Raw genomic sequence first — 27,885 nt, 5'->3', positions numbered from 1 at the left:
TATGTGTTCAGTATTTTATATATTTCATCTTGTTTAAACTTCATGACAGCCCCATGAATGGCTTGATGACAACCATTCTACACATGAGAAAAAAATCAAGCCTTAAATGACTTTTCAAAGTCATACAGCAAGGAAGTGGTAGAAATAATCCAAGTCTGGCCCCAAATCCTGAAATATTTTACATTGTATCACGGTAGCCACAATGCCTCACCCAATAGGATGCATGCTATGTACTAAAATATTTATTTTTATAGAAAGATGAGGGAGACCATCACAAATAATGCAATATTTGTTTGGAACTTCGAGATGGAATTCTGACAGGTAGCTGGAGGTTGGAGGAAGGCATCCACACATAGGGGTGTAAAGCTAAAGAGAACACGGAAGTCAAAAAATGGCAGGTGAATGACCACTTCTGAATTTCCAGTGGACATGACATTGTCTTTCATTTCATTCCTCTTGACTTTAATCTTTCTTTTCTTCTGCAACTTTTAGCCTTTCTAGCCTGATGAAAATGGATTGGCTCACATTCTTCTTTTTACTTATCTGTTTTTGTTCTTGGCCCGGATTTTCAAAAGATAACCTCAGAGCTTCTCACCTGCCATTTCTGAGCCCCTAGGAAAAATTTCAGAAGAAGCCTCTTTTTCTTTGTTGATTGTCATATAAGCCTTTTGACTAATTGTGCTTTGCGGTGTGCAGCGATAAAAGACAAGGGAGATAGCTGGTAGGCATTGTGTCATTCATATACCATTGACTTTTGTACTTTCTCAAAGCAGATTACAGCCACATAGCTATTTAGATGATATGCAAATTATATGTGGTCACAGTATTTGGGCTGGATCGTAATTACTACATAGATGGAGTGGTGAATGTCTCATTAATACAAATAAGCACCTCATGCAGACCCTCTTTTTGTTGTATGGTATGCATGCTGAGAAACGCAGTCCACAATTTTCTCTTAATGACCCAGTCTCATATTTTATAACATGCTTAACATTTAAGCACTTTAATTATTTTCTTTTTAGGAATCCCTTATAGCCCAAAGAGATGGGGTAGGACATTGAAAATATTAGTATAGAAGCTTTGCACTAGAGTGTAGAGTAAATTTTATAAAAATATGAGAGAAGTTTACCCTAACAGAGATTTCACATGTCTTTGGTTTAGCATTTTCTACAGCGTTTATCATTATATAGGATAAAGAAAGAATAAAAGAATGTGTGAAAGAATCTCTCATAGATGAAATCTACTATACTAAACAGTGTTCAACTTTGATTTAGGAAATGGAAAATATGTCTGTATGTTTGCAAGATCAAACTCAAATATATGTTTCTCATGGCCTAATGCTTACTTGGGGAAAAACAAGCAATTTTCATGGAGTCTTAAAGGGGTAGGAGATCAATAGAATCTTTGTTGCTACTAATAACTACTTCTCAACATTTAAGAAATGTTCTCTTCTTTGTAATGCTAAGTTATATCACAAAATGAAAAACAAGGAAGCACAGGTGCTTTTATAATTTTATGAAAATGTTGACCTCTATAATTCACAGTGTGTAGCATATTTGAAATGGTAATCTGGGGACTGTCTGTTTCTGATAATGTCATTCTAAGGCACCTTCATGTATAGCTTATTGAGAAAACAAATATTTGAGAAGCTATAACCAGGAGCGTAACTCTTACTTTCTAAAGTATACTTTCAGCTAATCAAAGCTATCCCTAGATCTTTAAAGTCAACTGACTTATTCACAAGACCTTTCTAGGAAGGCCTCTGAAAACCAGTTGTGAACTGCAGTACAGCACTTGCCTTTGACAATTACTCTGGTCCCCTTTCTGCTTTACCTTTCTGATATTTCTCTTTCTCTTCCTTGTTTCCCAGATTGTAGTCCTTGCTCCCTTGGAGGCTTCGTTTCAGGGATAGCTTCAGTCAATCATTCAGACCTTTTCTTGCGTTCCGTCTTAATTGCCCAGACTTCGTTTTTCTTTTGGTTTTAGCTTTGGTTTTGGTTTTGCCTGTGTATCCTCTACCAGGAAGTAATCCTCCTGCTCACTTAAATAGGCATATTTTTTTCAAACTCTACTATCCCTAACTTTACTGAAGGCTTACACCTGTGTTCGTAGTTACATGCATCTAGATAGCAAATCTACTTCACAGATGAGAGTTAAGGACAAGGGTTAACAATGAAAAAAAGAGCCAGGAATTTTGATCAATAGACCTAAAGATAAAGTTACAGATATGTTTATGGATAAGTGCAAATATATCTGGCTATTTCCAGATGTAGTAAACCTTTTTCCCTCCAATTTCCTTTGCTTCTGTTAATATCAGTTTTTCTCATTTCATCTAATGTTGTTTTTGTTGAAGTTTAACTTATTTTTCAGCCTAACATCAAAATAAGTGAAGTGATATTTTTGTGTGCTCTCATTTTTTGGTAGATACTCTGTTCAGTTTACATGACTTGACTCTCTCTGATACTATGACATTTCATGCTTTTGCAGTAACTGTAGTGGTCTCTAAATTATTAAGCTGCTTTGCTCATTACGGCCCTGAACAATGTTCTGTGGAGCTCATGTCAAGATGAGAGTTCTTCTAACGTCAAGGAAGAATGGATTTCTTTAGATCAATTTCTTGAATATGTACTTTTCATAAATTTACATACTCAATACAAATAATCTTATAAATTAGTATGTTTGATCTCCCTAAGTTAATATTTATACTATTTAAGCATCACAGTGTGGACTCAGAACTTTATAGTATCACATGTAGTAGCCCATCTGGAGCAGCCGCTGCCATGATGCTGGCTGCAGTCAGGGAGGTGTGGATGGGGCTTCATGCTCCAGGGAGCCAGTGGGAGCTGGGAACAGGAAGAAGCCATGCCCCCTTCCAAGTTGGAGGGGCAGGAGCCCCACCCTCCTGAGCACCGCTGCAGCTGCCTAGCCAGGGCTGCAGACCGAGACATCTCTACACTCTCTGGGGCCGGGAAGCACCCCCCGTCCCCTGCCGCAGGCTCAGAAGCGCCTGCTCCTGATGCCTGGCCTCTCCCCATTCCGGGTGCCCACTCCAATTTCAGAACAAATTTGTGGCACAGTCCAGATGCTGTCATGACCTGGCTGGGTGTGCACACACTCGAGGCAGCACTGACACGCCAGTCCCCTGCCACCTTGGCCCCCTCTGGACTTTGGGCACTGACAAGCATAAGAGGGAATCCAAGGGCGGGGCTAAGGGTGGCTCAAAGCAAGCTTTCAGGCACCCCTCAGCACAGCTTGGGTGCTGTGGGCACCTGTGGATGACAAGTTAATGGCAGCAGGAGGCAGACAGGCTCCCAGGCAGAAAGGGGTGGGTCACCAGTGAAATCCCACCTTCAGGCTGGGCCTGGCCTGTGCCCTGGGGGCCAGGCTGCCAGAGTGAGAACTTATGGTGCTTTTCCTGAGCCCACCCATGACCACCCATGGACCAATCAGCACACACTTCCTCTCCTCTAAAGTTCATAAAAACCCTGGACTCAGCCAGACTCCAGCAGTGGATGACCTGCCTATGGAGAGGAGCTACCCACGTTGGGTCTCCTCTCTGCTGAGAGCTGAGCAGACGACAGGACATCCTGCCTGCCTAGTGGAACTACCCAGTGTGGGTCTCCTCTCTGCTGAGAGCGGAGCAGATGACAGGACATCCTTCCTGCAAAGAGGAGCTACTCACTGTGGGTTTCCTCTCTGCTGAGTTCTAAACACTCCAGACACACTGCCTGCAGGGAGGAGCTACCCACTGTGGGTCTCCTCTGAGCTATTCTGTTGCTCAGTAAAGCCCTGCTTCATCTTGCTTACCCTCCACTTGTCTGTGTAACTCATTCTTTCTGGACACGGGACAAGAACTTGGGACCCGCTGAATGGCAGGGCTGAAAGTGCTGTAACACAAATGAACTGACACAGGCCCCTTTCTCACCACATTGCGGTTGACGAGAAGGAGAGAAGAGAGGATAGATGAGCTGCAGCCCTTTGGGGAGCCCAGCCCTAGAGCTTCACGAGCCAGGGCTGTGACACCCTCTTTGGGGCTTTGTGGTTCCTGTCATCTCCAAGCTTCTAGGTGCCACTGTGTTCCCCAGTACCAGCCGTGGAAGCCATTTGCAGTACTCCTAGCCCATCTGCAGCCTCACAGGGAGCTGGCACCTGTGCAGGCACTTGGAGCTGCCTGCCGCACCGCCAAGCATGGTTGGCTGTGTGCAGTGGCCGGACCCCATGCTCACTCATTCACATACCCGTCATCACTGCACCTGGCTTGCCCTTAGCAGGCAAGGGATCCAGGCCAGTAGTGACAGTTGAGTGCAGACTGCCAGGCCAAGTGGGCAGAATGAGCCCAGTGGGCCCAAGCAAAACACGGGCAAAGGTGCCACTGGCCACAGAGATTTCCTACTGGAAAGATGACACCCCAAGGATCCTGTGACAGTACTATGGGTCAGATGGCTCCTTGATTAAATTCTTGTTCTCCATTCACAATCTCCTAGACTTGGTGTTTCTAATTTGTGGCTTTCTCACCCTTCAACTTGTTGTAGTAATCATTGTCTTTTTAAAGCTTTTATCCACTTTATTGCTAAAGCTAACATGATATTTCAAAGTTGTTGCTGATTGTTCCATTAAATGTAGACTTTCCTTCCTGTTTGTTCTTATTTTCCACAGTTCCTCCATTTTACCTAATAATTGAAGTGTTCTACTTAGGTTTTCTTCTTGTCTTTACTCCTGTTATTTGTTTCATTTAGAACGGCTTCTCTCCTCTCCTATATTTAACTGCCTCCTGCACATAATTATAAGCCCAGCTCATGTCCTGTCTACGTATAGGCTTTTCTGAAAAACAACCTATCCTCAATCAGTCTTTAATTTTCTTTGTATAGATTGTATTGACTGAAATACCTGATGACTAATCATATACTACTTTTTTTAACTTGCTTGTGCTATTTCCTCAAATGATTCTAAACTTCACATGTGTAAAGAATTAAAGTTTAAAGTCTTAAAGTACTGGACATGTAGTAAATTCGTAGAAGATTACTCTTCCTAAGAAGACTGCTCTTTCCTAATGAGAATAAATCTGCTCTTTTTACTATATTGGGACATCTACAATTAGTTTAACCTCTAAGAATTTGCTTCTTAGTATGAAAAAACTCTAGCTAATGATATTACCTGATTTGACTAATGAACCATTGAAACATAAAGTATACCATGTGATGCCATTTTAGGACATTGGTTATTTAGTTTAAAATGCCATTGCATGTTTTGTGCCCTTACTGTCATCAGATAGATCTTTGTTCTGTACTTAGATTTGTAATGTGCTATAGTAGAAGACACAACACGGAAAGAAACAGGATAGATTGATGAGAAGGCGAATCATGTAATCAAGAGGGAGTAGTGGTAACTGATGATTAAAAGTAGAGAAATCTACTTTGAGGAATATTATTGCATACCTTTAGAATTTTGCTAATAGCCAGTAGAAATGGAAATGTTACATCATATAGTTATTTTTCTCCTAAGAAACTAAAATAACTACAAAGCAGTTTTTAGTAGTTAGATATGAAATGGAAAACTATGGTACATTATTATAAACTAAAGTCAGCTCAGATCGTACATAAGAGGAAGCTACGTTACCTCAAAGGCAGATGGCTTCTAGACAATATAAGCTACTCTACTAGTTTCCTACTTCTACCACACATGTAGTAACCTAACACACCACACATTTTATTATATAGTTATGAAGTTGAGAAATCTAAAATTGGTCAACAGAGCTTATTTCTTCAAGAGGCTCTTGGATAGGAATCATTTATTTATCTCTTCTATCTTCTAGAGGCTGTGTTCATTTCTTGGCTTGTGGCCACACATCACTCTCATCTCTGGGTCCAGTGTTACTTGGTCTTCTCTGACTCTGACACTTCTGCCTCCCTCTTATGTGGACCTTGTGATTATATTGGACCCACCTGCATAATCCAAAATAATCTCCCCATCTCAAGATCTTTAACTTCATTACATTTTCAAAATTCTTTTGGCCACAGAAGAGAGTAATATTCACAAATTTCAGGAATTAGGGCATGACCAACAGTTTGGGAACGTTATTCTGGCTACCATAGCTACTAAGATTATTAGGACCACAGCTCATCATCTTCCTACTCTAAGGACCTGGAAAAAATAACAAAAAATTAAAAATCTAGTATTTTTAGACAATATATTTGTAACTGAGTTATTATCATGTAAAGTGAAAAGCCTTCCTATAAGTGAATTCAAATTGAAAATTGCCATGAAGTACAATTTTCTAATATATTGCTTCTCATTTACACCATTTCTATGTACACTTGCTGAGTTAAAAATATTCAAATAATTTTTCATTATTTGCTGAATATGCTAGTTCATTCATATTCCACAAGCTTGTATAAAAGGTAAATGCTGCCTACTTTAAAAAAAATCTGTAAACAAGAATTCTTTATTTAAATACAGATCTGGAATGTCTTTATAGAATTTGATAGGGTATTCTAATGGTGTAGAGATAACATCTTAACAAATTGTTGCAGTGATATTTCAGGTACATTTTTATAAATAATGCAAGTCCATCCATGAAAAATAGATAATGGGAAATTGAATCACTTTTTAATTGCTGAGGGAGACTATTGAGATGCCACTGTGCCTTTAAAAGCATGGCCACAATCGTGTAAAATTAGCAAGATTACTGAAAAATAGCTCATTGTTCACTTGTGCTCAGCATAATCTAAAGCCTTTGGGAGAACATCAAATGAATGTATGCATGGTCTTGTCTACCAATCTATTTGGGGGAGATTAGGGAAATAGTCACATAAACTAATTTCATTAGAAATTGGGAGATGAAAATAACTGTCTTGGACTAGAAGAATCAGGAAACGTTCCTGGGGGATATTATTCTTACCTTGATCCATACAGGTGCATTGGATAGGTGCAAAAATACAATGGACCAAGGTATAAAATTGATTTTTAAAAAGATTAGGGTGAATAGAGAAAATCAGGACTATGGAGAGATGATATTATGGATCCATTTTGGAAAGATATTATGGGGTCAGGTTAAATGACTCTTTATTTAAGGACAAGTGGAGAAGTTTGGGCTTGATAATACAAGGGTATTTAAAAATCAGTGAATCAAACAAACAAAACCCTGGAGTGTAAAGCCCTCTCTCTACCCCAGGCACGTAGTAGAAAATATATTTGCGATGTTGAGAGGAAATGGTGGAGATTTTTGTCTTTCTTTTATTTTCACTGATATACCAAGTGCCCAGAGTGATGCCAGATATATATTTATCGAATGAATGAATTAATTATTTTTCATATATTTTTGCAGCAAATCAACTTTAAAATTAATGTTTTACTATAAATGATACAACATCAATTTGGTGCTATATGGAATTAAGTGGTTTTTTTTTTAAAATGTACTAAAAATACAGGTTGAGAAGCTGGGTTTGATATTTTCCATAACAGAGACCTAAAAAGTAGGGAAGCTATGAGACTGTAGAGTATCTACTCAGCATTAGAAGGGTGACTTGGTTCAGGCTTCTCTCTAAAGCTGAACCATCCTTAGACACTCCAAGGCAGTAGAACCCTTTTCAAATGAAAGCTTATTTCTTAAACTGACTAAAAAGCAGAGTATTTTAACAGTCTTCTGTGGTAAACCTCTGAGTGTATCCCTTTTGTATTTGTAACGTTTTATCCATTGAAATATCAAGATTACTCAATAAATGAATTAGGTGTGCACAGAGGAAATGCAATTTTCAATTAAATTCATATGCAAAATATTGAGTTGCTAATAATAAGCTAGTTTATGGAGATAATGAATTATGCAACTCCTGTAAAGATCTGTCCTTGTTGCATTGCTGGAACTGAGTTCAGTAATTCAGAAAGACCTAGGCTGTTTTTCTTTACTAACTTAACTGTGAGATACACTAATTTAGAAATATTATTAGTGGTGATTTTAGATAACATTTCAAAATTACTCTACTTGCACCTGCTCACCATAATCAACCCCAAACAGATTGACAGCTACGAAGATATATGCTTATTATAAAATGTCTCATTTTATAGGACAGCAGAAATGTTTTATTACCTTATTTTCTCCTTGTAGTATTGACTCGTCTAGTCTCCAATTGGAGAGTTAAATAATTTGTAAGATTTTATGAAAAAGAACCCCAGAAAAAAAAATACCATGTCTGGCCAACAACCAGGATTTCAGAGAAAATTAGGAGAAAACCAGACATTTCTGTAAAGAAATAGATAACATGTGTGACATTATTTTCTTGAAATCTTTGGGAGTAGAGGCTAGCATAGGAATTATTGGAGCATCTCATAGGCCTGAGATGTAGCTTTTGTGGGTATTGTTCATGTGTGTAAGACAATATCAGTTTGTATTTTATCTGTACCCTTGAGGCTGTACCATCAATTAGCTGACGTATGGAGATTGAAGGATGAACCAGCAATCTATGCTTGAAGTTCTTAGGTCCTAGGAATATGAATAGTCGATGGATACAGGTGGCTTTATGGTTTTCATCCAATGTCTATATCTAATCATTTTAAATTGATATTACTCTTGCAAAACTCAAATTAACCAAATTGTCATGGATATCTGTGGACATGGGGCTGAACGGAAGAGTAGAAAACTGGATTTCTGGTTAAAAGGTTCATGCTCTGATGAAATGCCTGCCTGTAATTAACATGATTTTTAGAATATTACATTTCTACTATTACCTCAGTTTCCAAGAATTGCAAGTTGCATTTTTTGGAGTAGATGTTAAGATGAATTGGGGCTTTAGGATATTTCTTAGATATTAATACTTGGGAAAGAAAGTGGGAGGAAGTCGGATGGAGTGGAGGAAAAGTTGAAATGCAGTGCAGATCCAATACTGCCTTGGCCAACCAGGAAGGAAGCTCAAGGAAGAATGTGGCACATCAGAGTTACCCAAAAACTGGCTCAAGCAGCTGGGCCTTTATCCTGTTACCTTGCTCACTTGGTCACTGGTTGTGGACTTCCCCACAAAAGGTGTGACATCAGGTGAAGCAGCTTTCTGCAGCTGAATCAAATCTAAAGGAGGTAACAGCTAGAGTCTTATCTACTGACCACACTGACTGCAGCTAGACAACTCCCTCCTTAAAAGATAGCATATTTCTGGCCAGGTGCGGTGGCTCACTCCTGTAATCCCAGCACTTTGGGAGGCCGAGGCGGGTGGATCACGAGGTCAGGAGATCGAGACCATCCTGGCTAACATGGTGAAACCCCATCTCTACTAAAAATACAAAAAAAAAAAAATGAAAAAATTAGCCGGGTGTGGTGGCAGGCGCCTGTAGTCCCAGCCACTCAGGCGGCTGAGGCAGGAGAATGGTGTGAACCGGCGAGGTGGAGCTTGCAGTGAGCGAGATCACATCACTGCACTCCAGCCTGGTGATAGAGCAAGACTTGGTCTCAAAAAAAAAAAAAAAAAACAAAAAAAAAAGACCAAAAAAAGCATATTTCTGTGTTTACCATCCTGACCCAGTAAATGGTGCATTGTAGTAAAGGGTTGTATTAATGGTAGGGTATGAACAATAAGGCGATATATAACACTTAACATTCTGTGAATCTTGTTTGTAGCCACCTTAAGCCCTGGTTTAAATTCCTTGGAAGGCCTCTACAGCAAGCCCAAAGATGGAGGTGTGGTCTTTTTTAACTTCTATTTTAAGTTCAGAGGGACATGTGCAGATTTATTACATAGGTAAACTTCTCTCATGGGGGTTGGTTTTACGGATTATTGTGTCACTCAGGTATTAAGTCTATTACCCATTAGTTATTTTTCCTGATCCTCTCCCTCCTCCCAACTTCCACCCTACATCTACAGTAACCAAAACAGCTTGGTATACTAGTACAAAAACATATACATAGGCCAATGGAACACTATAGCCCAGAAATAAGGCTGCACGCTTACATTCATCTGACCTTCAACAAAGCTAACAAAAACAATGGGGAAAGGACTCCCTATTCAATAGATGTTGCTGGGATAACTGGCTAGCCATACACAGAAGACTGATGACCTCTTCATTACACTATACACAAAAATCAACTCAAGATAGATTAAAAACTTAAATGTAAAACGCAAAACTACAAAATCCCTGGAAGACAACCTAGGCTATACTATTCTGGACATAAGAACTGGCAAAGCTTTCATGACGAAGACACCAAAAGTAATTGCAACAAAAGCAAAAATTGACAAATGGGATCTAACTAAAGAGCTTCTGCACAGCAAAACAAATTGTCAACAGAGTAAACATATAAACTACGGAATGGGAAAAAATTTTTGCAAACTATGCATTTGACAAAGGTCTAATATCCAGCATCTATAAGGAACTTAAACCAATTTACAAGGAAAAATCCTCATTAAAAAGTGGGCAAAGGATATGAACAGACACTTTTCAAAAGAAGACATACATGCAGCCAACAACAAAAAAAACTAGTGTGTCCATTTTGTTCTTTTTTTTTTTTTTTTTTTTTTTTTGGAAGAGAGGTTTTCTCCAATTAAGTACAGTTTCACATTGAAGCGGGATATTGGTTGATGATCTCGAATATGAAGAAAATAATGAGTAAGAGAAAGGAGAAAGCTAAGGCTGAGAAGAAATGGTTTCAATTTATTGTAAGGGAGACTTTTATTGTCAAACAGAACTGTCCTAAAAAGATCTGGGGAGGTAATCAGTTCTTTCCTGTAACTCCCTATGGGGAGGAATAAATAGGGGAAAAACATTTTGTGTGCAGGGCCATTGTGAAGACGCATATCCCTTCAGTTCTCTTATCATGCTATATTCTACCATCACTGTAAAATTACTTGGCATGGACATTATATATGGCAATTAGGCGGAAGTGTATTCAAGGTGGAAAACCATCCTTTTAAACATGCACTTTCATGACTTTCTGTGCCCATATAATCAGTCACTTATATTTCATCAGTTTGGGTTCTTAGGAGCACTGGCTTGTTAACATATGCAGCATAAAGTCAGGAAGCTGTCCAAGGGGCTTATTGAACAATTCTCCTTATCATCATGGTGTAAGACTTGACAAGAGCTATAATTAGACAGAGAAATATCCGTGTTCTTACCCAGAAGGGTATGCTTCTAAAAGAACTGTATACGAAGGAGAGAGTCAAAATCCATGACTAATGTCTTTGTTTTACTTTATGCTACCTGGTGTACTTTGAGAATAACTTCCAAATTGGACATGGTGGAATTGGTCACTTTTCCAAGGAAATGATGATGTGAAACCTTATCGCTTCACAGATATTTTACAAAATCAGGCTGTAACTTATGAAAGATGCAATATAAAGCAATAGAAAATAAATATTTTAACATGCTGTTTTATTGTTCATGAAACCAAATACAACAGTTTTTATTGAGAGTGTTTTACCTTTAACCACCTCTTCACACTCAACTTCATGTATCAAATATCTGACTTGGACTAAAAAGTAAACACAGAGAAGAAAGTTCTTTTGGCTTGAAAAACAAAATATGGAAAGAAATAGGATTATTTTATTTAACTTTATTATTTCTGAGTGTAAGTTAACATTCTTTAAAGTTGAAACATGAATTTAAATAGTAATTTTAAAACATTTTTATAGCACTTACTATATGCCATTTTAAGTACTTTCCATATTTGAATCCTTTAATCACTGCAACAACTCTGTGATATAAACACTCTTATCTCCTTTTCACAAATGAGAAAGCTTGGGTACTTAAGCACAAACTGTTCTTTAGGGACAAAGCAGAAAATGGAGGAATGTCTCTGAAGGACCAGGGGTAAAGGGAAGTCCATCTACTGGGCAGAACTTGGAACAGTATATTTTGTTGTTTGTTATGTATGGACTGAGTAGGACCCAAAAAGGTCACACAAAGTAAACAGCAAGGCAAGGATATGAAAGCAGGAAGAGTCATCCAGAATCCAAGCATTTATCCTTTACTTCTATTTAACCTACATAACTAATCCTAATCCGATACCTACATTTTCCAACTGGTGCCACATCTGTCATGTTTATCTCTGCCTCAACATTTACTCATGTTCTTTCCATTTCGTGGTTTCTTAGAATGTTCTTTTCTTCTCTTTAATTTATTTGACTCCGTTCAGTGCCTAGCTCAATCCTAACACCTTCCTGAAGCTTTTCTTGACAACCACAGCTAAGACTGAGTTTGCCCTTCTTTTCACTCTTAAAGCTTACAGTGTTTGTATCATACAAATCACTACTTAAATCTTTGAAATATCCATTATTATTTCTATTTTAGATAAAGTCGTAGACTTTCAGAAAAAAACAAGTTACCCTCTCAAGGATGCATGGCCTGTTTAGCAGAGTAGGATTCAAGCATAAGACTTCTAAATTTAAGCAGGGTGCTATTTAATCCTTGTATTATTTTGTCTTTAGCTAGGTTGGAAACTCCGAGGAAGAAAATATCATACCTTATACCTCTATGTCTCCCCAAATTTACTACTATAATGCTTGACATAAAAAATAACAAACATTATGAAAACAAGTATTGAGAGTTTACTCTGATCCAAACTTTATATATTTATCTCATGTTATTCCTTTAGCAACATCGTGAAGTAGTTACTCTTATCAGTCCTGTTTTCCAAATGAGGAAAAATCCTTTAAGAGATAATCAGCCAAATGGATATATACTGTGTCCTTTTAATTCTTGATTTATTTTTCCAATACTGATTCAGAAGTTCAATATTTATTTTATAATTTTGCTAAAACACACAAATATTTTATAAAACTAAAGAGAATCCCAGTAAACAGCTATATGGTATGTGTTGTCTAGGAACAGAGTACTTTCTGAACTTTTGATGTTACGCCTGATGCATTTCCCATATTGTGCAAAGATACAATGGTGGACATAGAGGAAACATATATGAAACACACACACACAAACACACACATACAACTTATTACATTATTCATGTATTTAACTATCATATGCATACATATTTATGTATAAGCAGGTATATCTTCTGCCTCTTTCTGGCATATTTAGAGATATTTACAGAAATAGATAAATATATACGTGTATATATCAACACCAGTGCAGTAAAAATAGAATATTTAAATAAATAAGACGGAAGACACAAATGAACAGGTGGCTTGAACTCCTTTTCTTAGTCATTTGCAAACTGCCATTATATAATAGAATATCAAAAACTTAGTGGCTAAACAACAGAAATTTATTTCTTTGTTTTTTAGTTTGGAAATTTTAAATCAAGACACTAGCCGTTTTGGTGTCTCTTAAGGACACTCTTCCTCATTTGCAGATGGCCATCTTCTCACTGTATCATCACACGGTGGAGAGTGGAGAGAGGAAGAAAATAATTTCCTATTTCTTCTTAGAAGGGCACTAACTCCGTTTGTGAGGGTGTCACCCTCATGACCTTGTTATCTCCAAAACTCCCACCTCCTAATACCATTTAGGATTTCAACATATCAATTCTGGAGAGACATAAACATTCGGTCCATAACAGTCCTATAACACCTTTCTCTTCTGCATTGAATTCTCTAGTCAGTTCAAACATGTGGCATCATAAGCAGTTCCTTAGGATTAATAGTTCTGCATGTTATGCTGACATCAGCTGAAAAATGCTGTGTAATTAAAACCCCAACCACAAATGTCCCTGAAAAGCAGTGTCAAAAGGCCATCTTTCAATTAGGCAGAACTTGGAATAAGTAGATATTGTTGGCTTTTTTGTCTGACTTAAGATATACCCAAAAATAAAGAGATAAACATATTTGTCATTAGTTGCTAACAGTTGGTTTGATGGTCAGGTATGTAGAAAAATATCAGAGTTGGTAAACTGATGACAAGGAGCAATGGAGAAGAGCTATGTGGATGAGCCTCTCAAAATGAGCATAGAGTGTGAAGAGTGATTATCACAGACCACCCACTACAGAGGACACTTGAATAACAAGATAACAAGAAAATATGTTCTGCGGATACCAGTCAGGCTTTTCCTTAGCGAGCTAACATGCACAATTGGATTGTCAAATGAGTCATCTGCATCAGACATCTTACCCAGTATCAAGCTTTATTAAATAATTATCAAGGATACAGGAAGTCAAAAGGCTGAAGAATAACAGATGAGGTCTCTACATGAGGTTATGGGATCAGCTAACATAGTGGGCACATTTAAATTACAAAACAGCTCTGTTTTATATCCCAGAGAGTTTCCCAACCGTGCCTGGAGCTGTGCCTCAAAGACTGAGAGTTCTGTTTATTGTAAGTCATCTTTAGCCAGAAATATACTGCTCAGGGCATTTCAAATATAAAGTCTCTACCTACTAGCAAATATAATCAGTCTAATTTACCAGAGGGTTAGTAAGAAAGGAGATTGCACCAGGTCATCTGCATTTTTTTCTTACCTTAATTGGTGATACGGTTTGGCTTTGTCCCCACCCAAAATCTCATCTTGAATCCCCACGTGTCAAAGGCAGGACTAGGTGGAGATAATTGAGTCATGGTGCAGGTTTCCCCTATTCTGTTCTCATGATACTGAGTGAGTTCTCACCAGATCTGATGGTTTTATTTATAAGGAGTTCCTGCCTCCTGCTTCACCCTGCACTTCTCCTTGCTGCCACAATGTAAAGAAGGATGTGTTTGCTTCCCATTCCACCATGATTGTAAGTTTCCTGAGGCCTCCCCAGCCCCGTGAAACTGTGACTTAATTCAATCTCCTTCCTTTATAGATTACACAGTCTTGGGTATTTCTTCATAACAGCATGAAAACCGACTAATACAGGTGCATCATTCAGGTTAAAGGAATAAGTGGATCTTTCTTTTCACCCAGCAACCCGGGTAGTTGTTCAGTGTGCGAGGGCACAGTGTGGCCGTTGTGGCAGAGCTAGAGGCTATGTAGTTAGCTCCACAGTGTGCACTTTTCCTTACCATTGCATATCTGGCTGCCACCACTACTGAATGCCTAACTCTTTTAAGAGCAGAGATCAGTACAAAACCCTCAAATGGCACCTTCCTAATGGGGGCCAGCCAGTCACCTCATTGCTGAGTGATTGCGTGCCTTACATCAGGGAGGAGACAGTAATTTGCCATCATTGGATCGAGATTATATTGTAGATATACATTTGCTTTTTGTGCCCCAAAGCTTTACATTAGCAAAAATATCTGTGGCCTTATTTACTTTCATTTTATTTCACATAACATTTCCTAAGACCAACATCCTTATGTCACACTAAAAGAAGTGTGCCAAGTGGGTTCATACTCAGAGAATTATCTGGTTTTATTCATGCACTTTGTCACTGTAAAGCAGGTGGCCTGAAAGGATGGTGGAATGGTCTATTGAAAACTTAATTCCAATGCAATTTAGAGATCATCTCCCGTTTTAAAAAAGAGAGATTTTATCTTATATAATGGAAAATATGTTTTGAGCCATTGATCAATATGTTCTGTTATGTGCCCTATACCAGGATATATGGGTCTGGGAATCAAGGGGTAGAGGATGGAGTCACATCTCTCACTATTTTTCTTAATAATCCATTTAAAAATTTTTTGCTTTATTTCCTATAATTTAGACTCTGCTAGTTTCAATTTTTTACCTCCTAAGGAAAAAGTACTTTCAGCAGAAGACACGATAATGCTTTTAGTGAATTATAAGTTGAAATGGCCACTTGGCCAATTTGTGCTTCTCTTGCCATTGAACCAACAGGCAAGTTATTGCACTGGTTGGCTTGATTGATCCTGATTACGAGGAAAAATTAGGTCACTACTCCAAATATGTCAGCAAACCCAAAAGATTATCTGGGATGCCTCCAAGTCCAACTGCAAAGGTTAATGGAAAATTGTGTGTGTGTGTGTGTGCATGCGTGTGTGCACACGGACACACATGTGCATGCATATGTTTTATATATGTATATATTTGTGTTATATTTATATATGTTATATATTTATATATGGAAAACCACTGAAAATTCAGATATCCTAGGAGTAAAGATGTGAGTTCATTCCTTTTTACCAAAGACAAAAGGCATATGACATTGATAATAAAATAAGTTAAAAATTCAACTGTATCTTTTGTTATTAACTATAAAATAAAACCTCTACTATGCATGTTTTTATCATATATTTCGGTATGTGAGAATATATATGTGTATATATATATGTTTGTATGTATATGTATGTATTGGCTAATTTTTCTCTTCCCTCATTTCATTTATTATTTTATGTAAGGCTTGGTGGTGGTGGCTTACTTTAGGATTTAGTCTTGAGGTTGCAGAGTATTCCAGTGGGACTGTGACTGAAATAGAGGACTACTGAACATCACTAGACAAGTGTAAATTATGGTCACTTAGAGATGAATACATGAGATTTAGCTTTTATACCACCCTTGTTAGGGAGAAGATGAGAGTGATTTCATTTATACAACTATACGTGTAACTTGTTATATGGAAGCATAAAACTGGTATTGTTTTGAATGGAAGTTCAAGTACGTATACATGACCACCAAGGATGAACTGTGTCCCAAAGCCACTCTTATGTACTCCTTGGAGAGGCTGAGCCTGAGGCTCTGAGAACTACCTTCTCTTCTCAGCTGTTAGTTTTACCTAATTGGGGACACTGAGGAAAATGAAAAGGCAGGGAGAAAAATCTTGTTTATATCAACATCATTCTAGCAGATGGTGTTTCACACAATCAACTGCAGTTGGTTTACATCTCAAGCTGGTATAGTCATTTCCAGAACCAGCCTTGATGTGCACACACACAGATACCAAAAGCAGATGGGTAGTGCCTGCTCCCCAGAGGCCTCAGTTCCAGGTCACAATGTCCAATCTCCACAAGCTTGAAGTACCATCATTAGCCAAGCATCAAACCATCCTCAGAGATCTGAGCCTCAGCTCCTAGTGTGCTCCTCTCTGAATTTCTCAGGTACAAGAATTAGTCAAATATATTTGGGTTCTCAAGAGAAATAGAAGCAACGGTATACATACAGGCACACCTCATTTTGTTGAGCTTCACTTTTATTGCATTTCACAATGCAATTTTGTTGTTTTTACACACTGAAGGTTTGTGGCAACCCTGTGTTGAGCAAGTCTGTCTGCACTGTTTTTTCAATAGCATGTGCTCACTTCAAGTCTCTGTTACATTTTGGTAATCCTCACACTATTTCAAACTTTTTCATGGTTATTATATTTGGTATGGTGATCCGTGACCAGTGATCTTTGATGTTACTGTTGGAGTTGTTTCGGAACACTCCTACATAAGACTGTTGTGTGCGTTCTGACTGCTCCGTCATCAGGCCCTTCCCCTGTCTCTCTCCCTCTGCTCGGACCTTCCTATTCTCTGATACACCACAAAACTAAAATTAGGCCAACTAATTACCATACGATAGCCACTAAGTGTTCAAGTGAAAGAAAAAGTCACACATTTCTCAATTTAAATCAAAGACTAGAAATAATTAAGCTTAGTGAGGAAGGTATGCTGAAAGTTGAGATAGGCTGAAAGCTAAGCCTCTTGTACCGGTTAGCCAAGTTGTGAATGCAAATGTAAAGTTCTTAAAGGAAATTAAAGTTCTACTCCAGTGAATCCATGAATGATAAGAAAGCAAAACAGCCTTATTGTTGATATGGAGAAAGTTTTAGTGGTCTGGTTAGAAGATCAATCATCTACAACATTCTTTTAAGTCAAAGACTAATCAGAGCAAGGTCCCAGTTCTCTTCAATTCTGTAAAGGCTGAGAGACTGAGGAAGCTGCAGAAGAAAGGATGGAATCTAGCAGAGGCTGGTTTATGAGGTTAAAGGAAAGAAGCCATTTCCATAACATAAAGAGCAAGTTGAGGCAGCAAATGCTAATGGAGAAGCTTCAGCAAGTTATCCAGAAAATCTAGCTAAGATAATTAATTAAGGTGTCTACCTTTAAAAACAGATTTTCAATGTAGATGAAAACATCCTTTTACTAGAAGACGGTACCACCTAGGACTTTCATAACTAGGGAAGATAAGTCAATGCCCGACTTCAAAGCTTCAAAAGACAGGCTGACTCTTCTGTTAGGGGATAATGCAGCCGGTAACTTTAAATTGAAGCCAATGCTCATTTACCATTTAGAAATTTGTATGGCCCTTAAGAATTCTGTTAAATCTACTCTGCTTGTACACTTTAGATTAAGCAACAAATCCTAGATGACTCCAGAGCTCTGATAGAGATATACAAGGAGATGAATTTTGTTTGTGTGTCTGTTAACACAACACCTATTCTGCAGCCATAGATAAAAAGGTAATTTCAACTTTCAGGTATTATTTAAGAAACACAGTTTTTAAGGTTTAGTGTAGCTTCCATAGATGGTGATTCCTTTGATTGAATCTGGGCAAAATAAATTGAAAACCTCTGGAAAGGATTCATCATTGCAGATGTCATTGAGAATATTTGTGATTCAGGGCAGGAGAACAACATATCAACATTAACAGGAATTTAGGAGAAGTTGACTTCAGTCCTAATAGATGACTTTGCATGGTTCAGGACTTCAGGAGAGGAAGTAACTACACATGCGGTGGAATCGGCAAGAGAACTAGAAGTAGAAGCAGAACCTCAAGATATGACTGAATTGTTACAATTTCATGATCACACTTGAACAGATGTGGAGTTCCTTCTTTTTTTTTTTTTTTTTTTTTTTTTTTTTTTTTTTTTTTTTTTACTATATAAAGATTTTTTAGAGATGGAATCTTGCTCTGTAACCCAGGCTGGAGTGCGATGGCATGATCATGGCTCACTGCAGCATTGAAATCTTGGGCTCAACCAGTCCTCCCACCTCAGCCTCCCGAGTAGCTGGGACTACAGGTGCATACCACCACACCTGGCTAATTAGAAAAAATTGCAGAGATGAGGCATTGCTATGTTGCCCAGGTTTGTCTGAAACTACTGGCCTCAAGCAATCCTCCTGCCTCAGCCAGGAGTTGTTTCTTATGGATAAGCAAATAATGTAGTGGTTTTTTGTTGTTGTTGTTTATAAGATGTAATTGTATTTTATGTTACTCTGCTGTTACATAGGGCATATCATTTTCACAAGGCTTTTTTGGGACTACAGTCAATGATTAGCAATGCACTGTAGTGATCCAAATCTCTAAATAACAATACTAGACAAACTGGACACCCCCTGACATGTGCACTTATCTGCATGGAAAACTACTAAAGTTTTAGACTGGTACTTGTATACTTTTATTTCCCCTTTGTAGTGTATTAAGAAATGACATATACTTTAATTTCCCAAAAGCAATGCTTGTATTCTGGCAGCAACATGCTACTTGTATTACACAGTAGTGAATACCAGAACTCCAAAGGCAGGAGGTGTAAGTGAATTTTTATTGGGAAGCGAGGTTGTCAACTTAAATAGCAGCAAATAAAGAGTGAATAAGGAAAGTCCCTGTTGCCACAGATATATAGGACCTCCATAATATGTGATATAGGAGGCATTTCAATTTGTGACCTCCAGCTAGAAATGGCAAGTGCTTTTCCATTCAATTTAATACTTCTGGATTCCTACTAAAAAGGAATACATTAGGAGCATGGAAAAGTTGCTTATTGAAGGGAAACCCTGAAGAGTATGGGAGGGAATGTAGAAATTAAGAAGTTATGTGGAACACTCTTTAAATTGTAATTAACTACATTTTCATATCTTCACAGTAATACAAAACACAGTCACTTGCAGAACTGGTTCAGATTACTTAAATACTAGATACATTTTTAGTCTTCTACCTAAGTGCTTGGAAGTTGCTTATGTTTATATGAAATGAAGGTATTAATACTTTTCTACAGCAGGAACTGCACACCAGGAAGGCCAAGATAAATCAAGGAATGAAGTTTTCCCAATGCTGCAGTGTGAAAAGACTATAAACAGATGATTCCATATACATAAATGGGTTTCTTTGCTGTAGGAAATCCAAGTGGAATAAGGAATGGAGATGTGTAAAAAGGTTTCTTGAAGGGAAGAAGGATGACACCATGTCCGGATTTAGTTTCAGCCCCTTCTGTTGCATCACATTCTTCTCCTGTAGTCTGAAGTCCATAGTGTTAGGTTGTCTCTAAGCAACTCCATAATGAGGGTGCTGTCTTTTGGATGAGTCTTCATTCAGTGTATCAAGTTCTGCAATGGCTTCATCAAAAGCTGTTTTAGCCAGCATGCAGGCAAGCTCTGGGTTATTAAGAAACTCACAGTAAAACACAGAAAAGTTTACAGCAAGCCCCAGGCAGATTGGATGTGTGGATTGTGTCTCTTTCTTGCTTATATCAAATGCCTCTTGGTAAGCTCCTTAGGAATTATCTATCATTTGTTTTTGATCATTACCACATGCAACTTCAGCAAGGTACTGGAAGTAATCACCCTTCATTTTCAGATAGAAGACCCCACTCTCTGGATTAGTTGAATTGGCTATTAAATATTTATCCAACAATTCCAGGACCGTGGTGCAGATCGATCTCAGCTCAGACTCCGCTTTCTCCTGATAGTCCTTAATCAGCTGCAGCTTCTTGTTGGAGGTGTCTGTCTTCTGCTTGATGTTTAAGATGACCCTGCAGGTGGACCTGCAGCCCCCAACCACATTCATATAGGCCACAGAAAGCAGGTTGTACTCCTCATTGGACAGCTCGGTGCCCTGCTTGGTCATGGCCTTCATGCAGATACCCATGTCATCATAGCACTCAGCTAGCTTAGCCTTCTGGATCAGCTCCATCTTCTCTATGGCAGGAGTGGGGATGAAAGTAGTTTATTGAGATAGAATTTGCTCCTGGTGAACATGCTGTGAACATTGTTGAAATGACAACAAAGGATTTAGAATATTACATAAACTTAGTTGATAAAGCAGCAGCAGGGTTTGAGAGGATTTACTCCAGTTTTAAAAAATCTTCTACTGTGGGTAAAATGCTATCAAATAGTTTAGCATGCTATAGTGAAATATTTTGTGAAAGAAAGAGTCAGTCAATGTGGCAAATCTCATTGTCTTATTTCAAGTAATTGGCACAGACGCCCAACCTTTGGCAAACACCATCATGGTCAGTCAACAGCCATCAAAATCTAGGCCGGAGCCCTTACCAGCAAAAAGATCATGACTCATTGAAGGATAAGGCAATCATTAGCTTTTTTTTTTTTTAGCAATAAGGTTTTTTTTAATTAAGGTATGTACATTGTTTTGTTGATATAATGCCTATTGCACTTAATAGACTACAAGATAGTATAAACATAACTTTTATATGCATTGGGAAACAAAACAAAATGTGACTCACTTTATTGCAGTATTAACTTTGTTGTTATGGCCTGGAACTGAACTCAAAATATCTCCAGGCTGTGCCTTTATATACAGAAAGATTTATTTCAAAGAATTCACTGATACCATTATGGAGATTTGGTAAATCCAAAATTGATGAGGTAGGCCAGTGTGCTGTAGACTGAGGGAGAAGTTTTAGTTCAAGTTGCAAGTGTGTCTTCCTGGAAGAATTCTTTTTCAGGAAGCATCTGTCTTTGGTCTATTTAAGCCTTCAACTGATTGGATAAACCCCACCCCCACATTAGGGAAAGTAATCTGTTTTACTCACCTTTGTCTTAGTCTTTTGGGCTGCTATAACAAATACCGTACGCTGGTAGCTTATAAACAACGGAAATGTATTTATTTCTGGAAGCTGAGAAGTCCAAGATTTAGGGACTAGTATATTCAGTGTTTGATGAGGCCCCATTTTCTCAAAGACAACCATATTCTCAGTGTAACTTCTCACGGTGGAAGGGGCAAACACGCCTCCTGAGGCCTCCTTTATGAAGGCACTAATCCCATTCATCAGGGCTCTACCGTCATGATCTAAATACCTTTCAAAAAGCCCCACATACTAATGTCATCACTTTGGGGGTTAACACTTTGAATATTTGAATTTTGGGGAGATATATGCATTCAATTACAGCACCAATTTAAATGTTAATATTACCCAAAAAACACTTAGTCAGCCCAGGCTGCCATAACAAAAATACCATAGACAGGGTGACTTAAACAACAGAAATTTATTTTCTCACAGTTCTGGAGGCTAGAAGTCCAAGATTGAGGTTCCATCCAATGCAGTTTCTGGTGAGGGCTATCTTCCTTGCTTGCAGATATCAGCCTTCTTGCTGTGTCCTCACACAGTGAGACAAAGAGATTTCTCTTTTCTTCTTCTTAAAAAGCCAGCAAACATGGGATTAGAGCCTCACTTTTTTGACCTCATTTAACCTTTGTTACCTCCTAAAGTCCTCATCTCTAGATACTGTCACACTGGGGGTTCAGGCTTCCACATATGAATTTGGGGGCATGGCACAATTTAATCCACAGCATTCTGTGCCTGCCACCCCCCAAATTATCTTACATCCCTATCTCATGCAAAGTACATTCATTTCATCCAAATAGCCCCAAAAGTCTTAACTCATTCAGCATCAACTTTAAAGTCGTCTCATCTTAAAAAATCATCAAAATTATCAAATTATCAAGATTATCAAAAATATCATCTAAATCATACATGGATGAGTCACAGTGCTCTTTGACAATGTACCTAGTGAACCAAAACCTGTGATTTATCTAAGGCAAAATTCCTCTCCAGCTATAAACTTGTAAAAACAGACTCTGTGTTTTCAAAATATGATGGTGGAACAGGCATTGGATAGACAAACACTTCCAGAATCGTTTAGAATAAAGTTTGACTGAATATCTGGGCACTATGGCCCAGCCAAAGTGAGGCATAAAATTAATCATCACACCAGAAAAAAAACAAAAAACACCATTTTCAAAGGCCCAAACCACAAGTCCTTTTTCCAAACTCCTAAGGTAACATCATCACCTGGACCTCATGCCTTCCCCAAAGGTCTGAGTCCCGATTCTCCTGGGGTCCTCTGTTGAATTTCTGAGGTATCAGAAATTATCAGTTGGTACCCATTCCCCAAAGGGTTTTAATTCTAGATCTCTGGTGCCCTCCTCTGAACTTCTAAGGTTTGAAAATATCAATGTCCTTATTTTTGTTTTCCCACCCCAAGAAATGAGGGTTGGTTCTTACAGTTATTGTCCAACTTAGTGTTCCCTGTTTGCTTTTTCATTTCTGTATACCTTAAAAATACCCCACGTTAAATTCTCCATATTAAAATACTTGACAAAGTTTCTATTTTATCTATTAATTCATGGCTGGTATGCCATAATCCCGGTTTGCCTGAGACAACAAATTAGCTATATATATATATTTTATATATATATATAATATATATATTTATTTTATATATTTTTATATATAATATATAGATATTATATATTATATATATATATGATATATATATTTATTTTATATATTTTTATATATATATATTATATATTTATTTTATATATATTATATATAATATATATTTATTTTATATATACTATATATTATATATATAATATATATATATTTCCAATGTGTTTTTTTATAGCACCCTCTTTCTTTCCCAAAAGTGTCTTAGTTAAACAATATATTATATTACCATGCTAAAAACAACCAACCATGCACTAGAAATCAGAATATATGGGATCTAGTCCTGCCCTGCAAAAAATGTCATGTGGCCTGGAACAAATCACTTAACCTGAGGAGCAGGTGGTTATTTCTACCACTTATTATAGCTCCCAAACCCTGATTTCATCGTCTGTGATACTGTCATACAATTTACCTACATATGCTTAAGTGTGTTATCACTGAGATATTGATATATATACCTGGTTAGCATAAGAAGGTGCTACAGTTGGCATGATTTTTAAGCAGTGTTCTGATGAAGGGAAAAAAATACTTAATTGGCAAAAATGAACTGTAAGAGCTTTTCTGAAAAAATTGTTAAGTCAATCTGATCACTATAGCACCAGAATTATTGCAGCAGAAAAGGATAAATATATATGATAATTTTAAGTACATACAACTGTAGATAAAAATTAGTAGCTAACCTTCATTGATGTTTTTTCTCTGTACAGGCACTGCTTTAAGTGCTTTGCCTGTAATAATTCTATGAGGCAGCCATTATTATTGCTGCCATTTTACTGATGAAAGACTTAGGAGGGTAAAGTAATTTGTTTGAATATGTGCAGCAAGGAAGCAGTGATCCTAACAAATGTACCTAGTTGTCTAATTTCATAACTTCTCTATCATAATTTTAAATATCAAGATTAATGTAGCTGGATATAGAGGAAATAAAGTTACAATGAAAGTTTGATGAGAGAAAGTATCCTACTTAAGCCCTATTAAAATATTTGGATGATTCTTTTTCAGAATTATTTGTGCCTTTTTTTTTTGCGCGGGGGGCGGGGGAGATGGAGTCTCGCTTTGTCACCCAGGCTGGAGTGCAGTGGCGCGATCTCGGCTCACTTCAAGCTCCACCACCCGGGGTTCACGCCATTCTCCTGCCTCAGCCTCTCCGAGTAGTTGGGACTACAGGCGCCCGCCACCACGCCCGGCTAATTTTTTGTATTTTTAGTAGAGTTAGAGTTTCACCGTGGTCTCGATCTCCTGACCTCGTGATCCGCCCGCCTCAGCCTCCCAAAATGCTGGGATTACAAGTGTGAGCCACCGCGCCCGGCCTATTTGTGCCTATTTTAAATTTCAAATATGTTTTGGTATAAACAATATGTTATGTGTTCTCTCTATTTAAAAGTTACAAAGCTTCTTAAATAGAAGCACATATAGGTCTCTTATTTTTTCCCCTTTGTCCCATTGGTATCTTGAGGACAATTACTACAGTATAGAAAACAATAGAACAGTGAGATTTCAAAAGTTATATTAAGAAAATAATATATTTTAATTTCATTGTGGTTAAAAATTTAAAACCCAGTGAAAAGAAATTTAAAAGTCCTTAAAGTAGATTTTTACCACTCTTGGCATGTCCAATTTTCCTTGATTGTTACTTTAGAAATTACTTTTTTATATTTAGTCTTTAGTCTTTGTAATATTGATATATAAATTAAATCAGAATTTTAATGTTTTGTTCAAAGGCTGCTGCAAACTTGATTGAAATGCCATTTCTATCCAGAGTTTTCAATCAAAAAAGAATACAGCAACTTACCTTTCTGTCATTGTGATAATGCAGTTCAGATTGCCTCAAGTCAATTACATTCTTTGTCCTAGATTCTTCATCCATAAAGTGCAAGTCATAATACCAACTACCCTAGCGTTATAATAATTGTAAAGTCCACCTAAATGCCAAAAAGAGTCCTCTGCCACCACGCCTAGCTCTTCTTCCCTATCCATTGTCTGATTGCCTGTCCTCTTGTGCTTGTCGTTCTGCTTTATCTTACATTTTTGTTTTGTCTAGCTACTGGGAGGGTAGCATCTTCAATCAAAGACACTATGTTGATGTGTTGTTGTATTTTAATCCCTTTGGCCCAGCAGAATAATTGGCATATAGATAATATTAAGTAAATATTTATGAATAGAAAGAGTGAATCAGTGAAAAAAGAATGAGTGAGTGAAGTTGACAAAGGCACTTTCTTTCCATTTTTTCTACTGTAGAGAATTACATGAATTACATAAAGAATTTCTCAAGAGCTTGAACATCTAGTTGGAGCTTTTCTAACATGAGTAAACTATATATACCCCATTCAACATCAAATGCCTAATTCAGAAGTGGGCAATCATTAAAAAAAGAGGAGAACTTGGATAACAAAATAACAGAAAGAAGATGTACAAACTTCATTCCTTCATTTATTATACTTCATTTGGAGGAGAGAAAAAATTTTGAAGCTTTATACAAAGATCCCCTTGCTCATGAAGCTCTGCTTGTGTGAGTGTACATGTTAAATATTCAAACAGTATGCTAATTTTAAAATTAGGTTTGATCACATATATCATCTTAGAATTTTTATAAAATGGATACACATTAAATCCTGGGCGCATTTTACGTTTTACCAAGAGTCCATAGACAGTCTGTCTTTCTTTACTGGGGACAATTTCTATAGCATTTGTTTTAACTGTGTATATAGTTTACTCTAAAATTACTGTGCAAGCTAACCAGGCAACCTGTTTCATTTTAGTGCTGGAAAAGTTATTTCTTGAATTTAACAAGTTTAAAATGAATATCAGAATCAAGAAGTCACACATAAAAACTTCCAATGCACTGAAAATATAAAGACAGCACCTCTATGACTTAAAATTTTCATAACTTCATTGTTATAAAACAACCCTTTCCCCCTTTTTTCCTCACATGAAAGTGTTTGTTTGCTGAATATAATATGCAAAATTCCCACATTAAATTTTAGTTTCAATGGATGTAACTGTTTTTGCCAGTTCCTTACAAGGACAGTGCCAGCAATTTATTTAAAATTGAAACTCTTTCAGCTGCAAGACCAGAATTATGAATCTTGTTAGGCTTGTCTTATTTGTAGTCATCTGAAATACAAATCTAACCAGTAGAAGGAATGACATAGTCTAAGAAGGGAACACTAATCACATCAAGTTGCACTGTCCCATTTTACATGTCAAAAGTGTGAAGCCTCATTGTAAAAAAGAAAGAAAATACAAACATTTAAGTCTGTCTCAAATACAATAAAATTGTCATGTTTGAAATATTTTTCCCAAATCAAATTTTTTATCCAAATTTGGAAGTGATTGGAAGTGTGTGTAGCATTTTGGCAGCTTAAAATTAGCATTGATTATACCACAAAATAATAAAAACTAGTATTTTTAGTTCTATTAATATTTAGCCTTTCTATGACATATGCATTCTATTCTAGAATTTTATTTTAATTTTGCTAGCACTCTCTGAATTAATAAAGTTGACTATGTTCCTTAGGAGACATATTCATGATTGTCATAGTTTATCTTGATACCTGCCCAAATTGTGGATTAGAAATAGTGATCCATTCCTCTTTTCCCTTCTTTAAAAACTCTTTAAAATATAAATGTCTTAGTATCAGAGAAATGCAAACTAAATCTCAAATGAGTTTCTACTACTAATACATACACCAAAATATATGACATTTTTAAAATTACTGATATTTCTAAGTATTTGTGAGGATGTAGAGCAACTGGAATTCTCATATGGTATGTTGGGAATGTAAATTGATAAAACCATTTCGGAGAAGGATTAGACATAATTACTAAATCTGAATCTATGCTTTTTCCCAGAAATTCCATTACTATGTATTGGCCCAACAGTTAAGAGTATAAGTTCACCAAAAGATCTATACAAGAATGTTCCTAGCAGCACTATTAGTTATGTTCTGTTACTGAAAAAAAAAATCCAAATGTCCAATAACAGTTAATGGGTAAATATAACATAGTATAGTCATATAATGCAGAAAGATTTTGAAAAACTCCGACTGCAAAAATGTGGATGAATCTTACAGTACATTAAGTGAAAGCAGCCAGTCACTAACATCTACATAATGTATGATTTCATTTATATGAAGTTCAAAAACAGCCAAAAGTAGTCTGTGGCTTTCTGAAGTCAGAATAATGGCTGCCTTTGTGGGACAAAGGAGGTCGTTAACTGGGTGTTCTGCATTTTGGCTTAGATGGTAATTATGTAGTTATGCTAATTTGTTGTATGTAACAAGGTATACACAATTAAGATTTTTCCCTTCATATATGTAATATCTTAATTTAAAAGTATTAAAATATATTTATATATAACTTAGTTACTTGCATACTGACATCAGAAGAAAGTAAAAAAAAAACCTCAGAATGTTTTGCAACTAAATACTTGGAAGGGGAGAAACTTTGGACAAGTATTTATAAATTTTAATTATTAACTTTCATTTTTTATACCAGAATTTTTTCTTTATTAACAGGATGCATATATTATGTCAAATTTTCTGTCCACATATTTTAAGAGTAAGTAGTATGTTATGTTAACTAACAATTCAGCTACACCACCCAAAATGAGCAGTTTCTCTAAAGA

The 27,885-nt window shown here is 37.0% G+C and overlaps 1 protein-coding gene and 1 pseudogene across 1 annotated transcript in view; one reads left to right on the top strand and one right to left on the bottom strand.

Moving 5' to 3' along the window:
• Positions 1 to 27,885, top strand: part of MARCHF1 (membrane associated ring-CH-type finger 1) — an 861,096-nt gene that overhangs the window by 421,960 nt on the left and 411,251 nt on the right. The gene's annotated exons all lie outside the window — the stretch shown is intronic.
• LOC105740068 lies at positions 19,857 to 25,007 on the bottom strand (annotated as a pseudogene).

The sequence above is a fragment of the Nomascus leucogenys genome, chromosome 7b (assembly GCF_006542625.1).
Source record: "Nomascus leucogenys isolate Asia chromosome 7b, Asia_NLE_v1, whole genome shotgun sequence".
NCBI classification, from domain to species: Eukaryota; Metazoa; Chordata; class Mammalia; order Primates; family Hylobatidae; genus Nomascus; species Nomascus leucogenys.
The sequence above is the reverse complement of the archived record's forward strand: the minus strand, read 5'-3'. Positions and strand labels throughout refer to the sequence as shown.